The sequence below is a fragment of the Gymnogyps californianus genome, chromosome 1 (assembly GCF_018139145.2).
Source record: "Gymnogyps californianus isolate 813 chromosome 1, ASM1813914v2, whole genome shotgun sequence".
NCBI lineage: Eukaryota > Metazoa > Chordata > Aves > Accipitriformes > Cathartidae > Gymnogyps > Gymnogyps californianus.
Window position 1 is genome coordinate 193,892,821 of NC_059471.1, and position 25,852 is coordinate 193,918,672.

The 25,852-nt window shown below is 38.4% G+C and overlaps 2 protein-coding genes across 14 annotated transcripts in view; one reads left to right on the forward strand and one right to left on the reverse strand.

Annotated features, from left to right (window-relative positions):
- The window catches only part of WNT16 (Wnt family member 16), an 873,674-nt gene that overhangs the window by 692,613 nt on the left and 155,209 nt on the right, over positions 1-25,852 (forward strand). The gene's annotated exons all lie outside the window — the stretch shown is intronic.
- CADPS2 (calcium dependent secretion activator 2) overlaps positions 1-25,852 on the reverse strand; it is a 327,121-nt gene that overhangs the window by 218,245 nt on the left and 83,024 nt on the right. The gene's annotated exons all lie outside the window — the stretch shown is intronic.

The following is a 25,852-nucleotide window of genomic DNA, read 5'->3' on the forward strand; positions in this document are numbered from 1 at the left end:
ATGAGTTAAAATATGATCTTTAAGCCAGCCAAGAATCTCATGGAAGATGAGACAGAAATCCAGGAAAAAAAAATACTAGAGAAATACTACAATCAATATTAACAACAGAGAGAAGAAAGACTCAAAGATACAGAACTGGTTCAAGTACTGTAGATACAATACTGGAGACATAATATAGGATTCTCTGTGTAAAAAAACCCAAACAAAAACCAACACAAAAAAACTCTCCCAGGTACACATATTCTAAGATATGACAAGGCAAATTACAACAACGAATCAATTAAATTAGCATCAGCATTCTGTAAGAACTTTTCAGTGTTCAAGGATGGTTGCATTCATCTCTTCTTCTAACACAGGCGTTGGCAAGGTTGATCTTTCCAGCCACCGTGTGTGGCCAGCTCATTTCTAGTAGCAAGTCTCATGAAACTGTTCCTCTACAAAATGCAACCAACAGAAAGATGACCACTGCAGCATGATCAGCCATGTAAACAACCCGTGCACTTTGGACAAGGGATAAACTGCATCGTGCCGTTGAACGGATAACTCAGGGAGAACCACCTGACTTACTGCAGCAGAGGGAGATGGGTCCAGGCCCTCCACCCTGCAAGGCTTGGCTGCTGGGGGACCGCTTGGGTGCCACACCAACACCCCAAGCACAGCTGAAATGCAAAGAACAGATGTGATACCACATAGTCTAAACAGATTTCCCATCCATCACCTTTCTGACTGTTTGCTCTCTTCAATCAGATGCTACGAAGTGGAAGAGGAGTTAACTATGCATTTTCAGATAGTCATTTTAGTCACCAACAGCTATGAAAACACAATGAATGGAGATGATAGCACAGTAAAGCTCTGACTCCATATGCTATCACATGTTGGAAGACGGTGCACCTAACAACCAATCTAAAATACTACTGCGCTTCATTTGGAAAATAGAAAACAGAGGAGTAGGAGAGGAGCTAAAAAGCTGAGCAGAGAGGAGTACACAGGTGGAAACAGATCAAGAAAAAACGTATTGTAAAAGTTCCATTGCTTGTTGATGCATGTTTCCCTGTAGCATATTTTAAAAAGCAGTTACTTACAAAATATACCTTTCAACAGATATCCTAATTGATATTTTACAGAAGGCCACAGATTAAGCCTAAAAGTACATGCCCAAACAGATTATTCAAAAAAACCCATCACCAATATCTGCTAATCACATTTATGCTCTAACTGTACCATGATGAATTTCCTTTTTTGGAAACATAAGTATCTAAAGTTAAATTCTTATCCATAAAGGGACCTGACATGGTTACCGTCAATTAATGCTGATATTAATTTCCTCAAAATGCTACACAAATATTGAATCTCATTTCAAAACAAATAATAATCAGAAATTCCACTCAGCAATAAAACTTATCAACACAAACAGGTACAAGGATATTAAGCCTTTCTTTGTTTTAACAGTCTGCAATTACAATTGATTCATCCTCCAACAGCTTCACTGGAAAGCAAACAGAAAAAAAATATTTAAAAAAAGATGACTTCAAACTAACTTCAGCTACTTTGTACTGTTCATAAACAACATTAAATCTTCCATCACATTAGTTTGCATACCCAATGAGAGAAAGCAGATGCAGAAGAAAGAGTGAAATTAAGAATATTTATAGGCTCTTCCCCCCCCAATCTCATGTTTATCCAAGATTACACGACCCTATGTATTGCTAATATAACTGGATCAGTCTAATAAAAAAAAAAAATTAAAAAATCTGCAAAATGCACACTGTAAGATCATCAGAATATCATTCACCTTTCATTACCTTCTTTCAGTCATATTATCCAAAACCATTAATCCAGAATGCAGGGTCTGAAAAGCTGCTAGCACTTCCCTTGACTTATGAACCAGACTAATTCAAAATTTATTTCTGATCTTAAAGTTGATTTTCTAGGAGACTGCAGGAAAAATCTGTTCCGTTTTTTTCAGCACTTACCTGTGGAAGGGGACCACTGTTCTAACACTTGGTGCCCGCAACATTGACAAAATGATGGCCTGTTCATGGTGGGTAAGACAACAGGTATGTGCAAATACAAAATACAATTTGCATGTATCCCTGACCTTAAAATGTTCCCTTCTGAAGTGTTCTGGGTCACAAACTGTATTTTTATTAAATTTTCAAAAATTATTCCAAGATAATTCTTTCACAAAAGATATGGTGGATATTAAAGGAAATTACTCAAAATATAAACCCAAGGTGTGAATAACAGACTACAAAAAGTACACGGTTCGTTCTGAAAAGGAATCCACTAGACCTAAAACTCTTATCGTACTACTCCTTTTTGAGTGGCAATTTACCAAAATTTTTCCTGAGGGAAAAAATGTAACATCATCGTTAAAATGAACTACTTGTATTTGAGATAATTAAAAAGTAATAACAACATTTGAACAGAAAGACTCCATTTTCAAGACTTTGTTTGCAACAGAAAACCGTAAGAGAATGGAAATTCAGTGAGGAGTGTACCATATGTGCCTCAAATTTGACACAGTAAGATGCATTAAAAAGCTATTAAATGTCTCGTTATTCCTGCTCCTGAAAGACATATGGTACACTTCATGTTAAATGCAAAATCCTTTGCTTCAGTTATATTCCTTGAGATTTGTCTCCTCAGTTTCTAAGCTTTTCTGAGCCATTTTATCGCTGCTTTTTTAAAAAAAATTCTAAATAGAAGTTTATGGGAATCGTTACTATATGGAGAATGGCATTCCACCAGTTTCATGCCAATGGAGTTATTGTTTCCACCGTTGTTCCAGAAAGCCCATCTGGCTGAGTATCTGTGGGTCCAGAGTCTAGGGATACATACATGCTTTACAACACTGGTGGTACTTTCTTTGCAGCATTCATTTTTATAATGAAATAGATAAGCTTTTGTAGTAGTCTTAACATAGTCCGCCACTTTTTCTTCAACGTGGATTATATGCGTAGCCCAATCATCCCCATTAGGGAAAATATTTGTGTTGATATCTATCTTTAAAGCAAAATACTAATTTAGTACATTCACTAAATTGTCGGCTCTTCTTCCCTTTATTCCTGTATTTGGATTATCTGATCATTAGACTGAGTTCTAATTAAACAATCATTCAAAAACCTCCAGTGTTAAAATGTTATCTCAAGCCTCTCAACACTAGGGGGGAACTGGAGAGAAAAAAAATATTAGAGGTTTGAATGTAAAATACAAAATACCAGAAAAAGTTATTGTGGGGACAAAGAAATCTGTTTCTACAGGGAACTGGATTTGGCAGATCTATTATTTAGAAATAAGTCGACAAGAGTCAAAGTTTTTAATGAAGTATTTCCTGTTTCCACCAATGTTTTCTGGACTTCCTCAAAGAAATCCTGGAGTGACGCCCTTTGACAGTCAGCATTTGAACTTTTAGTGTCATTATTGGTTCCTTGAATCTAAGTCAACATCAACTCTTCATGTTACCTACTGCTATATAAAACATCAAAAAGAAACACTCTATTAACACATACAGTGCATTCAGGAAAAAACAGATAGTTAAAAGACAGGTTTTGATGGGCCCAATATATCCATTTTGAGGAACTTTTTCAATTCATATTATTTAGAGCCCTTCTAAATACTCTTGGACTGAGCCGTACCTACAGTCTTTGATGGATAAAGTTCTCCTCATATCATAACCATTCAAAGATGATCAGGTAAGGAATTAAAAAAAAAAAATTCCTCCATTTCTTCTTCCCTTATAATTACAGTAACAATTATCATTTGCATCTATCTACTGAAGTATGGTTTAAATTCACTTTTTTCCAATCATTATACATATGCAATTTCATCTGTTGCAAATGCTAGTAAAAAGCTAATTCAAAATAGCCTTTAGCACTAGATAGTTACACTAAAAGTATATTTCTGTTTAAAGATGAAAAATCATCATTTAGCAGTGCCTACAACTTGAGAAAATATTGGAAATATTAAACAAAGAACTGCTTTTACATCTTCTAGCATATAACCCTTGAATAACATTTCTATTTATCGAACATCATACCAATTTAACTAATACATGCAGGCAACACAAACATGATAAACTTATTCTCTACTGTAAAGCTTAGAAAAAACCATGAGCAATATGCAAAAGAGTTTGCATAAACTCAACTGTAGATAACCTTTGCCTTTCCTTTGTAAATGGATTAAATATGAAGCCCATTAGGCCATGCATTACAAACTTTTATATGTGTTTTCTTTCATTTGAAAGACACATACTGATGGAGTTTTCTATTAATGTCACCTTTTTAGCCAGTTTGGAAGAAAAAAACCCCAACACAATAGTTATAAATATCTGTAATGTTTCCACCAGTTTGTATAAGTGGTGTTATTAATAAAAAATAACATTTTGTAATCCTGCTACACACACCAGTAAAACACGATCTTTCAGCTACTTGCTTATATATCAGTTCTAGCAGAGCCTGACTCAGCTCCAGGCACAGCACCAACTGGCAACACACTAAGCTCGCACTAACCAAATTATTTTACAAGCTCTTTTATTCTCTGGCAGAAAAATTTGCAAAAGGGTTTGATAAAGAGAAAATTTATGATCTAAGCCCCACCCCACCCCCTTTTAAACAAAGGATTGCAAAAACAAGCAAACAAAAAATGTGTGCTCTAAACAGTACATCACCTCAAAAGGGAAGAATAGACATTAGGATTTTTAACCAAAATCTCACTTGCATACTAACATTCTCATCCAAAGTAAAACACAGAAAGTAACCTCCCATATTTCTAATTACAAAAATGTTCTGTGTACAACGCAAATCTCTTGCAGAACACCACTCATATCTGTGGTACATCCAGTGCTATAAAATAAAAATCCTTGGTTTTGTACGTAATAAGTTATAATGGAACACCTTTTTCAACATAAAATTGCCTTCTTATTAACCATGTGAAAACTGAAATTTTAAGTTTCAGGGAATATAAGTGTGTATATATATATAAATGCATATGTGTCTATGTAATGCATGTGTGTACACACACACACGCAGAGAAAAGCATTGCAGTCAGTTATGTTTATCCATTATCCATTTCGGAGACTAACTAAATTCTACTATGACTTATTGCTTCTTATGTTTTGAGTACAAGTTTTGTGTGGTAACATAGGATTTTGTTTAAGCAAAACTTTGTTTGCGCTTTTAAAATTCAAAAGGGTACTGAGAAGGGCAGAAGGACCACAGGAATGATTTCTCAGCCTCTGAAAAGGAAACTCCTTACTCATCTGGCCCCTGTACACCTTCTAGTAAAGCAACTGCACCAACATTCTCCTCTTCATTAAGCAAAGCAGCACTGGGAACTTCATTTGCCACAAGAGCAGCTAGAGATTTTTCTTCATTTTTGACGTCACTGTTGTTCCTCTAGCTTTGAGGAGATCACATTTACACTCTAGACACATCCTATGTCTTAACAGCCAGGGCTCAATGCATCTGTTATGGAAAAGACGGCTGCAGCTCAAAATGCACACTACGTTTCTGGGACAGTAAACTTCTAGACACATTAGACATCATCTGAATCAGCTTCCTTATCACCTTTACAACACATAGTTCAAGCTGCTTCATAGGTTTTTTCACTTCTGTTAAACTCTGGCATTACTGGATCCAAGCTCTTGGTATCCTGCATGTTCCAGCACAGTAACAGGTGTGGCAGATGCACTCTACCCCTTAACCAAACCAGCAGTAGTTTGGTACAGGCTCCAAAGAAGGTAAAGACCTGAGCCGTAGCCAGGCCAAGAACTCCTCTAGTTCCAATCTGCCCTCTGAAAACCCACAAAGGAGCAGAGCAACACAGTGAGCATTGATGCATATGAGCTTGGAACACCGATCAAGCGATTAACACATGAATAGCAGCTGGCTTTTCCAAGACTCATTTATCAAGGTACAAAGACAGTTGTGGGTACAAGGAGTCTCATGCATACCATTCCCATCGCATGTAATTTGACTACAAGCCAACCACTTTATTCCATAAATATGACAGCCTAAGTGAGCCTTCTTTGAGCTCTCCTGGATAAGCAGCGTGGCTGCATGGCGGTGATCTCCCTTTGAGTTGGGATGCCTCTCAAGGTTGCTCCTCGAGGCAGAGAGACCTTTTACCAACAGCAGATCTTTGGTAAGTGACCACTATCGCACATAACCTTGTAGTATGGTAACTTTGATTTTGTCTTGGTAACTTTGATTTGTGCCCTGGTAACTTTGACTTGTGACTTGGTAACTTTGATTTGTGCCCTGGTAGTTCTGAATCACTGTTCAGAAGATTGTGCCATGCAGTAACAGAGTGAACCTTGCCATTGAACTTTGTTAAGCCACACTTTTACAACATCATATTAAAACCACTTTTGCTAATACCTTTGACAGTGATTCTTTAAGCGATCTAAATCACCCATTCGCCACAAGGTGGAATAAAACACCACAATCCTTATACACAGAGAGGGCCTCTAAATAATGGTTTACCCAGGAGTTGTAGTAGCTTCCTACTTCTATTGCTATGATTACTTGTATGCCATTCTGAATTAAGCATAAAACATCCTTGTCTTCCAGGCTACCAATCACAGCTGTAACAGTATCCTCTGCACTGACGTAGACCATAGGAAATGCTTCATTACCTGCACTTGGACATTTATAAGTGATTGCACCAATTGCTCCCATGGATGCTGCACACTTTATTTTGCTTGTGAAAGTACACTATCTCCTCCTAATTAGGACTATCCAGGTCTCGGTTTCTGTTGGCCTCCTGAAGCTTGCTAAGGAGCTGCAAGCACTGCAGTGTGGTCATTTGGGTAGCACCACTAATCCAGACACATTGTTTAATGGTGAAGTTCTTCCAAAGACTCCACCAGGTGCTGACTCCCACATGGTCCTCTTCTCTGCCTGGAACAAAATGCTTAGGCAAGCAACTCCCAATGCATGGGCTCACGATCAAAGCAGACAGGGCACCATCAAGACTGTAAAGCATAACCACTGGGAGGATTTGGCCTCTCTTCTCCAAGCCCCAGTCACATTCTGTTCATGAAGAAATACACTTGTCCTGGTTTCTGTTGGGATAGAGTTAATTTTCTTCTTAGTAGCTGGTACAGTGCTGGGTTTTGGATTTAGTGTGAGAATGATGTTGATAACACGCTGATGTTTTAGTTGTTGCTAAATAGCGCTTATCTTAAGCCAAGGACTTTTCAGTTTCCCATGCTCTGCCAGCAAGCAGGTGTGCAAGAAGCTGGGAGGGAGCAGAGCCGGGGCAGCTGACCCGAACTAGCCAAAGGGATATTCCATACCATGGAACGTCATGCCCAGTATATAAACAGGGGGGAGTTGGCCAGGAGGGGTGGATTGCTGCTTGGGCATCGGTCAGCAGGTAGTGAGCAACTGCATTGTGCATCACTGTTCTTTTTCCTTGTTTTTTTTTTCTTTTTTCCTTTTTTTTGTTATATTCCTTTTCATTACTATTACTATTATTATTATTATATTTCATTATTATTGTTAGTATTATATTTTATTTTGCTTTAGTTATTAAACTGTTCTTATGTCAACCCACAAGTTTTACTTTTTTTCCTGATCCTCCTCCCTATCCCACCGTGAGTGAGCGAGCGGCTGCGTGGTGCTTAGTTGACGCTGGGGTTAAACCACGGCAACACTTGAAGGGCATTTTTTCCAGTTGGAGCTGGAGCTTGTCACAGAGGCTCAGTCTGCTTGGAGTTGTGGTGCTTCACCGTATTAGTGCCACCAGCATTGACGCTACTGCTCTTTAGCTGGTGGGACCCTCCTCGGGCAGGTGGGATACACTTCCCATTCCTGTGTTTCGTGGTGCTGCCATGTCAATTCCTGTGCTCAGTGCAGAGAAATAAGACTCAAAGGATTTGGGTGAAGGTGAGGATAGACCCACTGTCCCCAAGATAACAGCTGCCACAATTTAATCTGCTTGTCATTGTTACTTATTATACAGTACTGTAATCCTACGTTTATTGAATATCAATGCCCCCACATAAACCTTTAAAGTTTAGTTTAATCTCTCTTTCTCTCAGGAAAAAAAAAAAGAGCAAATTTCACTGTAAGACACGTAAGGAAAATTCAGCCTCCGACAACATCACACATTCCACCTTTCAAGTGTTTCCAGATCTTTCAAACTGTATTCCACATATAAATTATAAATGTATTGCTATACAAGGGCCAAACACTGTCCCTCCTACACCGGCTCACAAAGACTGATGAGCCAGCTAGTTAGTTATCTAGATCTCCAATGTATTTATTCATGCCCATGTACTGCAACTGATGTTTGGGGCATCCTTAAAACACATTCATGTTAAAACTGAACTTTTTCATATAACTAAGAAAAAAGGTTGTCAGATAAGGCTTACAGATATTTCTCTTTGGAGATTTCTTCCAGGAGAACCCTATCAACCAGACACAGATATACAACTACAGAGGGCAGCATTCTGTCCTTAAGGAATCATTCCTGTATTAAAGGGTATTTTTTTTTTTTTACTTTAAGCGTGCTTGAATCAAAGCTAGAACTCTATTAAGATTAATGGCAACTATGTCTTATTGGAAATTGTCAATTAAAATTAAAAAATATAAACGAATAGAAGTGCCTCTTTGATAAAGACTGAACAAGGGCAAAAAGGACTTTGACAGAAGTCCAAGGAACACTCAAGTTTGTGAATGCTTTTCAGGTTTCTGATGTGCTTTTCCGATATGTTGTCCACTCAAGCTCCTGATGTGCTTCTTACAGTTACCAGAACTCTTGAGTTCATGACATGCAGAATAAAATTTTAAAAACAGCCAGCAATTTTCAGGGCTAAATTGAGTTCTAAAATTTCTGCAAAAGACAACAATTCTCTTTCTAGGAACTAAAGGGAATTGAAATAAGTTTCTTACTTAAAAATTTGATGTGACATGCATCATCATACTGTACTAGAAGCATTACTTGATGCAAAACAAAGCATAGGACATTTACTGTGTGACATTAAATAGCACCTTTGCTGCTACTGTAGCAGCTCCTCAAAGCCTCTCATACAAAAGCTCATTAGCAACTCTCATCGCAGTCAACAGCTCTCACCCACTTCTTAAAGTCCTTCCTGTTCCACAGGATTAAAAATATGCCCCATTTCAGTCATTAGCGTGAGCAATGTTCTCTGGGACCAGCTCACACAGCCCTCAGTAGTTCTACTGTATTCTGAAACAGCACAATGCATCACATCGAGAATTAGTGCTAGTTTGATGAGGTGCAAAAAACTTCTGACAGTCTGGAGAACAGCTTCCACAACCACATATTTCAGGAACAAAGGCTTATGCCTAGTAGGAATTAACATATATTATAACCAACATTGTTTGCTGCTATACACTGGAACTGCAGAAAAAAACCATTGTTTCAGATACAATGTTCTCACTGCACTTATGAGAGTCTGGAAGGAAATTAAAAAACACTCCAAAAATTATGAAGTTGTTGTTTAGATTAGGTTTAGTCTGATCAGCTAATCAGACTACAAGAACAAGATCATTTTTGATCAAAAATAAATAGCTTATGCAGTAGCTTTGTACATCTAATAGTACATATTAATTATTTTTATGCTAGTTGAATAAAATTACTGTATTAGCCATTGAAACAGCATTTATATTCTAAGAAGAGACTAACAGTTACCAATGCATTTTAATAACTACTTTTAATACTATCGGCTGCTGAACATGAGTGGAAATTGAGCTACTTACTGACATTTGCTCAGTATTTTGAAATTAGAAGTATTTTTTACGTTTTCAGAAAAAAAATATTTATAAGACTGGCTTGCAGGTCTTCTTCCTCCATCATTCCCTTTTACCCCCTAGAAATATCCTCAAGGCATTATTTTGATTTTTTTTTTCCAATGAAATTATCAGAGTTAAAGTGCCATTTTACTTTATCTGTGTAAGTCTTCAGACCAGAGTCCTTACCTTCAGGTAAAAGCAAAAGATACTCAAATTTTAAGAGATCACACTAATAAACTCCTATTTCTCTATTTAAGTATTTCTGTCATGATTTTGTTAATCACAGGTTTCTTCTCCTAAAAGTATACTACACTGTACAGTTTTCCCTAATTCAGAGGAAAAAAAAATGCTGAAATAAAAAAATTTTAAATTTTGGGTAACAGCAAGTTTTTTTGTTTGTTTTTAAAACCTCTTTAAAACATCACATTACATTAAGGTGAGAAAAGGAAATAAAATTTAAAGTAATAAACCATCATCATCTGAAGAGGCATAATCTTCATTTAACATTTTTCCTCTTTTTTTTTTTTTTTAAATATTATGTCTACTACCTTTCTGGAGTATATTAAGCAATGATTTCTTCCTATCAAGAGTAATGGTTCATAAACCATCACAACTTGAAATCTTTAGAAGGTTTACTTTGTTTTCTTCAACTCTTTTGGGCAATATGATAGCTGCACATTGGACATTTCCCACAGCTTAGCAACCAGCTGTCTGTAAAAAAAACACCAAAACCCAAACTCTTGCAAATTAAAACGTGTGCTGCTTCTGTAGGCGTACATCCTTGTAAGCATACTGCACAACACTGTGCATTGGGATTTGTTTCTTTGCCTCCTTTTTCAAATTGGCACAAGCAATTGCCCAAAGTCTTCCCAAATGTCTGTTCCTGATAGCTACACATTTCACAGACTCATGTACTGCAATGTTCGTGCCTTGGGCACAAGAACAAACAGAGCTATAGTGACAATCACCATAAAAAATCCACAAAACTATTTCACCCAGAAGCAGTGTTTTCTCCTGGATTCATTTATTAAACTTAACCAGATGCCTTTTTGGAACAAGCATATTTATCCTCCTTTCAAGGCTGACAACAGCAACAATAGTTTTTGCACCCTGGTGAGACACAGCAAGTTATATACTGTTGCTTATATGAGCATAGTTGTGGATTACTTCAGCAAGAGCTCTACTTGCTACAGCCACTGCTATCTTCTCTTTAAAAGTACAGTCTCCCCTTCCACCAAGCCCCAGAGTTCACTGGCTGGCTGAAGCATGTTGAGGGACTTTGTGCACCGTGGTATTGGCCCTCAGGTGGTACCAGCACTCTGGAGGAATTATTCGCCAAATATCACCTGGATGTACAACTCCAAAGTAGTCCAACTTCCCTCGAGAGCGACTTTGCTCACACAGGCAATGAATGTTCGTGTGGTCTGAGATCTGTGTGGGCTGATCCACAGCCACATATTCAACACTGGCAGCCAGGAAGAGGTAAATCCTCTTCCCCAAAGATGAGGCTTGAGTTCCTTTACAGCAGACCCTGCATGAGGGTAATTACAAGCAAGCAAAAATGACTTCTCGCCTTCCAGTTGTCTATGGCAGGGAGAAATTAGCTGATAAACAGGTAAAAGGACAGCAGAAATAGATCTGCGTATTTCAAAATGTTGTGATGCTTGGTTTGTTGAAACATAAGAAACAACCTGCTGTTAAAAGAAGTCTCAGTAATTCTGTGTTCAGTAATGGGACTGGGACACCTGACGTGCTGCTAGGGAGAAAGCACTGTTCCATCTGCATATTGCTTTCCTCCTGGCCAGGATATTATAAGTCTGCTGTAGACAATGCGTGAGGTCTGAAAGCACACCTATACAGTCCACTCATCATTCCTATTTAACTGTGGAAATAAATGTGTAAATGTCACTGGAGACTGAGCAGCTTCTGTACAACCCTGGGCTTTTCTATCCCACAGCTCTCTCCTGCTAAAAAAGCCATATTATCTCTGTAGATGCTTCTCAAAACCTTCAGATATAGGAGAAAGAACAGACTGCACAGAGTGGATCTAGAATAAATCATTAAGTTCAATAGTTCCAAAACAGAAATGGTACTCCAGCTATCAGCCTGCCCAGGGGAAGATGTTAATTACCATCATAGCAAGAGAAACCTAAAATCCATGCTAGACGTGAGATGTTTTCAACGTCTATCCTTTTAATGTATCGACTGATACAGACCATAAGCACAAGTGAAAGTACGTTATACTGAACAACAGAAAACATGAAAGGGAGGGAGAAGAGTTTTATGCTTTAAAGCACACATTTGTTTGCTTGCAAGTTAAATGCAGGGGTTGTCTTGTCACCAAGCCAGACAAGTTACCAACAACCTGTTCTTATGCTATTTTCCCAGTTTATTCAAGACTTGGCAATTAAAGTAGACATGAAACTATTTCAGCATGGAGATACAAAGCAGAGGTTTTCCTTGACCACTTCTTCCTCCACTGCGTAAAGCTGCAACATGCTCACTGTCCTTGGTTATATCTATCACCATCTACCTGGCAAAGAAGTAATTTGCAGTCTCTTTTTGCAAAAGTGCATTTTCTTGGTTAGTAAAGTGAAGTTCAGCAAGCATTAGGAGCTCATCAACACATTGCTTCCAGAGTTTCTTCCCTCTCTACAAAAGGGCCAAAAACTTGCTCCCCAGTATGCTCATCTTGCTTGACCAGAACTCCTCCCTTTGGGGACCAATGGAAAGCTTCAGGTGGTGAGAGTTTTAAAGGGTCTATTTTAGCTACCATAAGCCAGAAAAAGGCTGTTAACTTGAATGTGTAACACAGCGTGCCTTGGAGATATCACTGAGAAAAGGCGTACTCTCACTGCACTATTGGTCCCGTTCATTCTCCAGCAAACAAATTCCAGAAGGAAGGTGTTTGAGCCTGACTAGGAGGGAAGAAGGTAAAGGACAACAAAAGCAGCTAGAAATAACAAAGCAGAAAGAAGAAAGAGGAAACTGAAGACCGAAAGAAACAGGTTTCAAAAAAGAAACATACATACACTAAAATAATGAGTAGCAAACACAGCCATGCCAAAAGGATTAGCAAAAACATTTACTTAGCATACTTATTTATTTCACTATCACAGATGATGATTAGTTTAGGCATAACTACCTCCTCTGGTACCTGCAAACTTGACAAAAACACACAGCTGTTCAGAATCAATAGCCCACATTTCCATTTGCCTTGGTAAGGAACTGCTCAATTTGCTGACTCTGGTGTTTGCTTAGTGCTGTACAAAATACAACAAAACCCAGCACTTTATCTCTTACGATAGTGTTTATCTCTTAGGATACGATCTTTCTAAATATAAGATCCAATTTCTTGCATTAACTTTGAGAAAAAGTTAAGTAAATGGGCAAGTACAATAAGGAAGGGAAAAGAGTCCTTCACTTCACTGAATTTTCCTCTAGAGTGTCTTGTGGTTCTAACTTTTATTCCACTTGACTGAAAAGTGGAAGTTACGTAAGTGACAATTTTCATCATTGATATTGCACTGGGCTCATTTTGTCAGAGATGAAAAGAACTGGCTATTTCATTTCCCTACTACCATTAACGTTCTCCTGCATTAACCATTTTCACCTAAGTATGGATTAATAGCTTTTAGTTCGAACGAACATACTACTATATCTCTATTTTTGAACATAATACCAGGCAGCCTATAGTCAGCGTAGCTCTGCTGAGATCCTTTTGGTCCCTATGCCGCACCACCACCCTAAATACTTTCATTTAAAATGAGAAGGACACTGTTTCAGAATATTTTTTTTTTTACTCATCAAGATCACTTTTTCGTTTCCAATTTATATATTCTGCCAGTGCAGACGAATGCTCAAAAAGCACATGAGCAAATAGAAATTGGGCTGAAGACACCTGAAACATCATCATATCACATTATTTTTTTTCCGTCTCTGTTTTAGCAACCGAAAAAGTGTCAGCAAACTGACAATTTAAGCAATTAACCTGCCACTTTCTTTCCCTGTACTATTTAGTTTTGGTGGTTTATTTTTTGGTGGGATGGAAGGGGCGCTGTTGGATGGGGAGAAAGGTTAAAGCATTGAGTTCACTCTGTGGTCTAAGGAAACTGGAAAAGAACTGACACACCATGAATACTGCGAAACTTGGATAGTCACTTGAAAACAAAGACAAGAGTAGACGTTCTTAAGCCTTGCAAGGCTTATTGATGATGTCTTATCTTTTAATATAGCATCTTTCTCCTACTATGATCCCCAGGATTTAAGGAAGCAATACATACATGGGAAAATGCAGCCCCTTTCCATCTAAGGAAAAAACTTCTTTTGCATCCCATGAAGGTTGTTTTAACAGTATTTTTGAGAATTAGATGTAGCGTGCAGAAGTGGCAGAGAGAAGGATCTCCAAGAAAGAACCACAGCTGCTTACTTCCCATCCCAAAAACCAAAAAGAAAGGCTGTCTGCAGCTGTCGTCTCCTGTATGACCAATAGCTGCTAGGACAATCCACTACGATTGTTTCAAAAATAATCCCATCATTACTAAAATGATGGAAGTAAGAACAAATAGGCTGAATGGGGGAAAAGAAGGTAAAAACTGCTGTAGACATCAAGAGCTGTATGACTGGAGACAAGTAAATAAAGAGGAGATGCAAACCAGAAGATTAAAGGAGTAAAATCCCATCTAGTTTATAACTTAGCAACGTGTAAACTCTCAGCAAAGAGAAAAATGAAAAGTCTTAGTACTGTATCTCCATCTGTATTTACGCACTAAGAGAAAGGAACCATTCAGAGGAGAATAAGGACAAACAGTCCTACAACCCATGTTTAGCTATGCAACTCATCCATTTTAGACCCCTTTCCATGTGCTGGCAAAGGGCATACTCATCCAGAGGACAACTCAGAGCACTTAATGCAGGCTCTGCTCTGAAGCACTCCCTGGAAGAACCTCTCTCTCCACAATGAGGACAGAGAAGCTCACAAAGATTCACTGTCCAGACTGTTTTACAAAGCATCTCAAGGCAAGTCATGCGAATGCTTTCCAAAATTTTCTAAACTGGCCAAACAGAAGACTTCAAATTATTTTGGGAGAAAAAGCATGGAACAGAGTCAAGTTTAAGTGCAAGCTGATGTGATAGATAATACTTGCTTTGTGATGACAACATATTTGGTGTTACAGAAATTGCCTCCTTGCCCCCCAAAAAAGAGAATCGGTACTTCAAAGTGTTTCTGTTTTAAGAGGAAGACATGAATAACGGAATATGAGTGCAAATGCAGTCAGGGACAATGCATCATGAAAATGGGAGTGCTTGGGGAATTGTTTGTTTTGTTTTTACACTTAAAATGCATTATTATTTGTCTGGACATTTCTCTTACAGCAATACCATCTCATCACTCATTATAATGCACTTCTATTCTGGAAAGCGGTACAAAGGTTATACAGAACTGTTAGATACCAAGCCATTGGCATGTAGGATTTAGCTGTTAACTGTAGTCTTAAAAATTTTTTTATTCCAATACAACTTTCTTAAAAAGTCAGCCTTTATCATAAATACATTCCCTTCTCTCCCCCATTATAAAGTGTAATCTTTGTGTGTCAAAACAACAATACATTTCCCTTGATTAATTTTTCACAAGGGTGATCAATTCATGGTGTTGGTAGAAAAGTTATAATACACATAAAAGCTTCAAAATGCATTCTGAATCTTAAATCCTTCTTTAGATTTAATAATCACCCAGCTGGCTGCACTTCAGACAGCAATGCTTCAATGGGAAGATTAATGAACATTTGGTCTGCAGTTTAATCCCTCTAGATTTTAGCATGCAAAGTGCAAACTTTTATAAATTAGACTGTTTTTATGCATTCCAATTATATGTCAAGGTCCAAATAGCTTTAATGGTAACTTTGAGGCTTCTTAGTCATAGTTTGCTCTCTCTTTAGAGTACTTAAGTTTTCGAAAATATTAATTCACTCCACTACAGTATTCTCTAGACCATTCTAAAGATTACTTTTCAATGTATCATCTCAAGTCAGAAACACCTTCAATTTCTTATTTATTTATTTTATACAATCATCAGTTATTTTGCCTTGCTAGCAGTATATTCTATGGCAAGGATTTAACTGAGCGAATAATTTAAGACACAAAGGTGAACAGTAACTTCCCCACAGACTTCCCTACAGCCACACTGGCCAGTTGCTGCCTCTACCATTCACAGCAGCAATGGCTACCCGCCAAGCTCCCGCCGCCCCTGACCAATGTGGTGCCCATACTGTTCAGATATTGCATAAAGTCCCAAAGGATGCTACAGTTGAGGTAAGAAAATCTGCACCCAGGCTGGGACAACAGGGAAGACATTGTCCACGTGGCTTTGTCCTCCTCCCTCAGCATTCTGACACCGATGCCTTCCCTTTTCTGTGCTTCTGGAGGGAGATGCTGATAATAGCAGAACAACCTATGAAACTTCATTTGCAGTTAATGGGGCAGTCTGAAATGATTACAGTCAGAGGAACCTCTTTCTTCGAGATGACTTTGGTTGTTTACCAAGGGACAAAACCTAGTTATCAATCCAGTGTATTTCAAGATCCTGCGGATAGTTTTGTTGGACAATTCCACATAGACACAGAAAAAAAAAAAGTATCTTCATAGGGCTCTTATAATTGAGCCCCCCAACACACAACCCCCTCAAAAACCCCAAAGCCCAGAACCTTTTTGCTTCACAGTTCCCACCAATGAGTACGGGGTAGAGAATGGAGGGTGGAAATAGAAAAGGAAAACCACCACCACCATGATGTTGAAAAGTTTTCCTTCTCCAGTTTGCTCCTAGTCCGGTTTCAAATTCACAGTAACAAGACTTCATCTCTTTTCTCCAATTATGGGCACTGGTTTCAATAAACTAGAAAGATGCAGGAAGGTATGCTTATTTTTTAGCTTTTTCTTTTAAATGCCAGTAGTAACTATACAGATATTCCAAAATATTTTCAAGCTAAGCCAGTCAAGAGCTTTGGCAAGAAACGCAAATGGTGTACAAGTCAAATGTAATAAGCAAACAAACATTACCCTCCTGCTGTAAAAACAGTACTACTTACGCCAAGATAAGGCTTAAGTTATTTGGTTATTGTGACTAGCCTATTAGTCAACATCCTCATGCATTTTTAATGTGCAGAGAGAACAGCGCACATCTCATCACCTCTAAGGTTAAATCCTAAACACTGCAAAGCCCAAGTCTGATCGCAAATTCTTCTCATTTTAGCTTTTGTATTGTTATTCCACTCAATTTCTAGTCATAATTCCACTAATGCATAAGATTTTTCATTTTTATTACAGCTTCTTCTAGACTATTCTGAAAACATATTTCCCACTTACTTATCTAAGAAGCAGACTTGCACTGATCTAAGCAGTTTTTATAAAAAGGGTAACTCAATTCTGTGTCAGGCTATTTGGAAACATTGGCACTATTCGTCTGCCAACTTCTGAAACACATTACTCATACCAAGAGCCTTCTGCCATCTTCTAACACAGATTTTCTAATTTGATGGTCTGAAAAGCCCAGAATAATCCCTCAAAGTTCTTTATTTTAATCATAAATTTTATGACAGCCAGAAACAACCTCCTTATCATGGCCACTTCTACAAATGATTGCACCTTCCAAGACACTTATATTACAAACAGATTAACTTACTGTGAAATTTGCATATATATCTTAATCACTATTTAAATAATGAAGAAAATCAGTTAGTAAAAAAGTAGTAAGCCATGTATTTAGAATTTATATTGTTGGTGTCGTTGCAGAATTAATGCTTCCACTCAGTGAAACAAGTCAGATTATCTCACCCTTACACTAAGAATTGAGCCCATAAATCATGAAACAGGCAAAAGGCTAGTGAATTTGAACAGGTAAGGGATAAAGATTAAGAGAAGGAACAAAACTATAACAGGAGGCAGCCTATTAGAAGGTAAGTCTAACACTTGCTGCAGTCACAAAGTCAGCAGCACATAGCTGCCCAACAAGAGAAAAAAGTGAACTCTCTATCGCCAGGAGTGATTTTTCACAAGATTGTTAGATACAACCTACAAAGCCCGGCACATTGGAATAAAGCTGCGTAGCAGCGCTGCCACATCCCAGAGCACGTGCTAGTGGACCAGCCACAACTAGGAAGACGCACGCATCTACAACAACGCATGCAAGCTACAGCAAATACAAGCAAGCTGCCTCGGCATTACCTGGAACTGCCCTTGTTCTCCTCACTCAGTGCATCCAATTGGTTTTGGCAGGTACTGCTTCACACACTGACAGAGCCAAGTTCAACATCTTTAACTTCCAAGATAATATATATTTTGGCAGGTTGCATTTGGAATCTGTCTGCATTAAATTATACTACAAATCTTGGAGCTTCCGGGCACAGAGCAAGGTGCAGCATCACTCTCGTAATCAGGAAGCAATTAAAGCTGCAATGTCATCAACTAAGAGACTGGCAGTGAAATGATCATAAAGGCAGCTCATAAACACATTATCAAAAGGGATGAGAACTTCACTGTCACTCTCAGCCTTTGATCTTTTGAGATGCAAAGAACAACTGACACCAAAATAAAACAACATCCAGCTGAGCAGCCACTGCTAAGTTTGAACAAACCCTAAATGAAAACTTCAGCAAAGGCAGTTATATTTTACTGTCAGCAACAGAAACAGATTTATATTGAAGTTTGACCAGATCTTGGCTTTAATTTGAATAAAGATTCATGACAGTTTTCCAGCAGTTCTTCCCTGTACTTAATTAAAAGCAAGATGCTACTTTTATAACAGCTGCCTTTACCTATACCATTTGAGATATGACTCTATACCAACTTTGTCCCACCTTCAGTTTAAATTGAGCACATCAGAAAATACTGAAGCTTCCAAATTCTAAAGCTATGTTTTAAAAAAAATTTGAAATAGTAATCTAGAAGAAGGAAACTTTGAATACCAAGAACTCAGATCCACTGGGTAATCCAGATAGAACAGTCCTTGAACTCAAAACTTAATCTCCTGTCCAGCAGCCCTTCAAGGTGGACCCCTTTTTCCATGGTTTTGTTTTATAGTCTAGAAACTTTCAATGGCTTCCTGGTCCGCAGGAAAGTCATGTTCCTCTTTATTGCCTGTTAGGCTGGGTCTGCTCCCTGCTGGTAGATCCCTAGGAGATCTTCCACCCAGGAAGATGGAGCCTCCCCTCATCAGAGGTCTCCCCAACCCGGTGTGCAGCAGCCACTGAAACACAGCCGGGCCCCTTTCTCTTCCCTGCCCAGACACACTCAGAGGTAACCACTAAACTGAACAAAGGCATTAAACCAGATGCATCCTCCATACCACTGTTTTCTTCACCAAAACCACTATTTATGAACAGTGCCCATTTATGAACATTATGCTCATCGAGTTATCTGGTAAGCAAGTCATAATGTGAGAAAAAAGGCAGTTTTGTTATATGTTGTCAAATATTGCATGGTTCCAGTCCAGAAGTAGCTTAGCTAACCCTAATTTGCTAGAACTTTCTAGATATGCTCATACTTACTGTGCTTCATCTAGTGTTTTTTTGCTTGTTTGTTTTTAATTTTAGAGCAAACCCGAGGCCGGGCTTCCATTCTGCAGCATTATTCAGAGAAGAAACAACTGAAGGATTGGAGAGAGCTTCAAAATAATCCATTATACTGAACAGACTTTAGTCTAAAAGCTATGTAAGCAATATGAATTTCTGATTCCAACAGAGCCGTAGAGAAGAAATCAATGTCATCAATCTAAAACCCAATGGAACTGAGTTATTGACTTTCTCATCTTTTTAGATGACATCTTCTGGTATTTCAATAAGGATAAGAGGACAGTAATCCAGTTTTTCTCATTTTATCTAGTCGGAAACCCTGGGAACATTGCAGGAAAAAAGTTACATTTTCTAATCTGTGCAAATAGCAGTAGGAAAGAAATGTACTATAGATATGTACCCCAAGCAAACAGAGGTGGCTTCTCTGTTTCTCCCCTGACTCTTCCTTTTTCATTCCTGCAGGTGTTTAATTGGGTTAACTTCACTTTGTGTCTGTAAGAATTATAAGCTACACATTACACGGAGCACATAATATTAAAGCTCTTTCACATGTCAGAACAGAGTCATGATTATCCATATCTAAAAGTGAAAAAGTGTGCGTGGGGAGGGACGATTGCCTTTTATTAAAAAAAGAAATTTGCTATCTCTGAGTGGACAAAGTTTTAGGACCTCCATTACAGAATGCTGGAAAAAGGTGAAGAAGCACTGGAATTGCTGTCCAATTATTTTCCAAAATAATGTTAAACTAAGAGTTCTTCTAGTTTTCAAGTCTGAATTGTTGTATGCGTGTACATGAACACAGTCTCTGTCACCTAAATAATGACACCTAACAAGGCCAATAATATTCTCATTCAACTTCCCCTGCAAATTATTAAAATGTTAAGAACAAGAAGTAGTCTTAAGCAGAAACATTTAAGGCAACCTGAGACTGGCGGCCAACAAAAGGCAGCTGATACTCCTTGCCCAAATCCCTCGTCAAGTGTTTAGTGGCTGTCTTTCAGCTGACTCAGATCTGCTGATGATCTTGTTTACATGACCCAGTCATATAAATCAAGGAACAGATCCAGCTGAAAATTAATAAACTAACACAAAACCAGATAATATTTGAAACAACCTGATCCAGCTCTCTGCCCATGAGCTAGTTTTCAGATGAGTCTGGCTCAGAGCATGGCTGTACAGCTGGGACAGTGAGATGGGGGGAGAGAAATCCTTCCACAGGCTGTTTTCACTAAGGTTGCCTTAAATGACTCTTCAAACTGCTGTCTTTGAAAACACTTACATACACATAATAAAAAACTAATTTCACTCTGTGCATTTATTTAAATCATCAATTATTTAAGTAATTGTGGCAAACAGACATGAGAAGCCACAGATGCCCTCTATAGTGGAGGGAGCTGGGGAAACTCAGGGACAGACCTCAGAAGGACCCTGGTGCTCTGATGGCGGGAATTTACCATGCAGTGGAGAGCCCTGACCTAGATGCCTCCATACACTAAATCAGTGTACCAGGAGGTTTGGCATAACATTAGACAGTGCACAGATCTCTAAACACAGAGAAAAGGGATCATATCTAAAAATCCTATTCCTCTGCAGAGCCCAAGTGTCAAGCATCAAGCTGGAGGACCTAACTTGCCTCACAGTCCTGAACGCTGTCCTGGAGAGAAATGGTCAAATAATTTCTCCTAGACACAGACGAGAAGCCCCTTTATCCACGATGTGAGGTGATGGGGGTTGGGAAAATAAAAACTACATCTCCTATTTCCTAGAAGAATTAATTCTCCATCAATGAGGAGACTGACTGTCCTCTCAGTCAAGGAACCTACTCCATCTTCATACTACAGCCGAGACATGAGAAGTTGGCTCTCCAGATTAGTGATATTAGAACATCCACCCGGGAGGAAGCAGTCTGTATTCTTATTCCTCCTCCAAGGCATATTAATCTGTTTTAGCCAGTGATCAATTAATCTAAAATACATAAACGAGCATGAACAAATCGCTGGAGAGAAGCCTTAAAGAAGATGAAAGGCCAAAAGAGTAGACAAAAATAGATAAAAACTCTGGAGGAGTTATTGCTATTATAGTTCCTGAAATCAGAAACTGCTTGCAAGCTTGACATGATCTTGTTTTCATCATTAGAAAACAAATATCTTACCTTCTGAGCAAGGAATCTTACTCAGTTACCATGTGTTAAGTCTGATAACTCAAGGGAAACCTAGCTTATATTTAACTAATATATCAAAGGAGGTACCTATCCTGATCTTAAAGGCTCTAATCAACCAGCTCTTACAGAAGTCTACCCAAAGAGCCAAAGAGTTAATTGCTGTCATATTAATTACCGTCATATTCATTTTTTTCTTGTGTTAACAAGAAAAATAACTAAAAGCTGTGTCTCTTTTTTTTTTAGACTAAAACCGGTTTAATAGTAGTTATAGGTAGTATTTACAGAAGATGCTGAGGAACACCTTTGGCATTTTAATTTATTGCACTCTTTTCTTTTATGAACTATATGAAGTGCTAAATCAAAGGCAGAGAACATGCTTTTTGCCTTGGTAACTATGGCTTTTTTTTCCACCTTCAATGAATACTTCTTTTATCAATCTCCTACACTTCATATATCCTCAGTTATACTGACTGTTACCAGTTCCAGCTGTTTTACGCTCATTCTTAGTTTAATTGCAGGCTTTCCTTCCTCCTGGATATGGTTGCTTTCACCCATCATATCTGCAGTCATGGTTTGTGGGTAATCAACCTTCATTAAAGAGCTCCTAATTTTCCACATCCTTTTTTCCCCTCCCCACCAGTGAATCTTACCAGTTTCTTAAGCTTCAGGAAGTTAGTGATTCTGCTGCACTTCAGGAATTGCAAGAGTAGTTGCATTTACTCCAGCAGCCTTGCTGAAGAGCCCTTATGATTGCAAACTGTTTTATATATAAACTATATACACATAAATATATATGATGTCCTTTCCTATGGCTCTTTTAGTTCTGCTATATCCTTTTCTGGAGATGGAACAAATTTATAGCAGTAGACAGTAATTAAACTCATACAGAATATGTTTATGGTTTCGTTTTCCTTCTTGAGTAGTCTTCCCTCTGTAGAGTTATCACTTGCTCTCTACAGATCATAGTTTGGTTCCTTCCATCTGAAAATACGCTGCACCTTCCTGAAGACGTCTGTCCCCTTCCGTTGACTACAGGGAGCATTTGCATGACTACTCACTTGGATTTTATGGCTGAATTTACTGGAAATTATTTTCAGCTTTTAATTTACATGCTCTGCTTAACTGATATTTGTTTAGATTGTTCTTTATTATTCAGTTACTGATTTTTACAGATTTTTTCCTATTTTTTCTAAGATATGATGTTACGATTTCATTTACAAACAATGTATTATCCCAAAGTGATTGCTTTCTCCTACAGTTTACTTTTAAAAACCTGGTACAATCTTTTTCTAATTTTAGGTACCAGCAACCTAGTTTTTTTCTGGCTTAGGTGATGCCTGTCTTTTTCATACAGCTCTCTGACTGCCAAAACTTTCACTAGTTCTTAACAAACCTCCTCCTCCTCACAACATTTTCCTCAAGAACATACTGAAATGCTCCCAGCACAAGGAACGGGGCCAGCTAAACAGGCAGGACAAGCTTCAGAATGCTGCTATGGAAATTTTACTCTTTAAATCCTAATTTTACATGACCCAAAAGAGTTCCTTCACTTTAGAAGTCTATCCTATATGAAAAAGCATTGCCTTAAGAGAGCTGATGGTATTTTACAACCAGCTACATGAAATTTCCAACCAAAGCCATCTAAATATAATTTTTCCATGATAACTTTTCCCTCCCTGAAACAGAAATTAGGAAACAAGCTTCTCCCACTCTCAAACTTAAATCAGTGACCTGCATGAGATGCCTTCTCTTTTATCTGTGAAGCTAATTTTGCTGAATTTCTTATCTTTCAGACTATTGCTTTCATTATTGCTCTCACAAAAAAATATGCATAGCCACAAGACATATATGATTAGAACTTTTTTTTTTTTTTTAACATAATTACTACCTTTTTTGGTTTTGGGGTGCTTGAGAGGGATTTGTCGCGGGCAGGCCTGATTGCTTTTTACATCTTCTCCTTGAGGCTGGATACATCCTTTCATTCCCTACCCTTGCTTACGCTGTTTGTTAGTCAGTACGATACAGCGGACATTGCCCTGGCCAGAGTTTCTTTTCCAGAAGTGTGTCTCGGGATGCCGTTAGCAGACAGAGGGACCCTGCAGAGCAGCACCGGGTGCCTCGCGCATGGCAGAGGTCTCAGACCAGCTACAAAACTCACAGCCCATCCAGCAGCATCCCCGTTGGGGCCCCGAGCAGGCGAACAGCGCAGCCATCCACCGCAGCACGGAGATCCAGGAGAGGGACGACAGGAGCACTCAGAGAAGGAAGTCAGAACGAGCAACAAGATTTATTGTTGCTCTGGTTGTGGTTAGAGCAGTTAGGTAGCACGCTGCAGAAGCACGGCCACTGTTTGAAATGAGTGGCAACACCAACAAACCCAGCTGAAAGTTATTCCCGGGGGCTCCTGACGGACCACTCCATCTACCCTTCTGAAGGATAATTTTTTAATGTGGCTGAAGTTTCCCTGTTACCCAAATGCTGTAACAATACTTTCCCTCTGCTGCACCGAGTTTATTTTCCTGCACCTAGCTTTCAGCTTTCCTAACGAGCTGTCGATTAGTTATGCAAATTTGAAGAAACAAACATTCAGCTCTGCTTATGGCAACCTCTTGCTTCTTGCCGTTTAAGTTCACTAGCCTTCTCTTGCAGAGTACACATTTGATTATCAAACCCATCCCTCACAGAAGGGAAGGCAGCACCAGCAGTTTGTGTGAAACATGGACTTTATGCTAGAACTGTAAATAACTGCACATAAAATTCCCATGGAGTTTTGGTCCATTATTCCCCCTTTGACTGAACAGATGACCACTGGAAAAACTTGTTTTAAATCCTGCTTTTCAAAACACCATGTCTGGTTATTATTCAGGAACTCAAAAAACTATAAACCAACCTCCATGTAAGGGAGAAGACGGGTTTCTGGGCCTTGCACAGGACGTGCTGAAACTTGGCACAGATCTTCTAACAAACTGAGGGGGATTTCTAGTTTAAACAACCCTGTCAATCTAGATGTGACCACCAGAACCTTAGCATTTCTCCAAAATGTAGCCTGATATACTACTGTAGTCCAGAATAAATAAATTTCTGTAGGCTGTAATGTAATGAGTCCCTTGCTGGAGCTCTATTAATTAGCTAAATGTGTGCTTAATTTCAAATTTAAACAGCCTCCCTTGAAGTTGTTCTTCATGAATGCATTTTATTTCACTACTGGGCCATGCCCAGGGCATCTGCCTGACCCATGATCCAGCTGACAGGTAACAGCTGGATCACTGTGGGTCACACATCTACGTATGAATTACCTCAAGTGCTCCAAGAACGTTTTTATAGAAATCATCTTAAGAAGTGTCATTGTGGCTTTTTCAGACCTCCATTTTAAAGCTTCTATATATTCCAGACCCACTCTACCTTCTTTCACCATAATGGTTACTCAGTTACTGAACAAAGGAAAAAAACCAAAGCCAAAACCCCACAGTAATTTAGGTGTTTTACACTTATTCCAAATTCCCCGAAGTGCAATGGGCTTCTCTCTCCTATTGATTTCAACCAGAATAACAACTGTTTCAGGATCACTGATTTGCATATTTGAGAAATATGTTTTAAAGGTGAATAAATAAATGTTTTAAAGAACCAGCAAAGACTGTGCTAAATACTTCCATTAGTTCAAATATTCTTAATATAAATATTATTCTATTGTTACATTGGTATCCAAACAGAAGAATGCCGGACACTGAAGTCCTGAGCATTTCCTCAAAAAAAGCAATGGCATTTGAACATGCCGCAGGTGGATGAGACCTCTCTGCTACCTGCTCTATACAGAAAACAAGGTGATAAAAAAGAAGCAACACTGCTTTAGTATGAGTATCAAGAGTCATGCTTTTGGTGTTGAAGGCAACAAATTAAATTCTATCTCACAGGCTGTCATCAGGCTGGCTATAACATTATTTTGAGAGAAAAGTAGACTTTTTTTTTTTCAAATCATCATTTGTCATAGTCTGTCGTGTGGAAAAGGAAAGTTGTCTTTACTGAAAGCTGTTAACGCGTCCACACTGCTGTTTAACCATAACCTTTTCTGATAGTTTAACAGCATCAACTTCATTTTCATTAACTTCTATTCTAACTTAGGCTACCAGACAAATCAAGACCGTCTCCAAAAATTAAATTTGCAGATTGTTTTATAAGTAATGCTTTCTATCTTGTAAACCTCGGTACATTTTAAGAGCTTTCATTAAATAAGGTTTTTTTCCCCCTCTAAACTGACAGTAATAAGAAGAACTTCTCATTACTGCTTACACTGAACACACTTTCAGTCTATGCAAGCTCCTGTTTTGCAGACTCCCCTGCCACCAGTATTGACTGTCGTTATT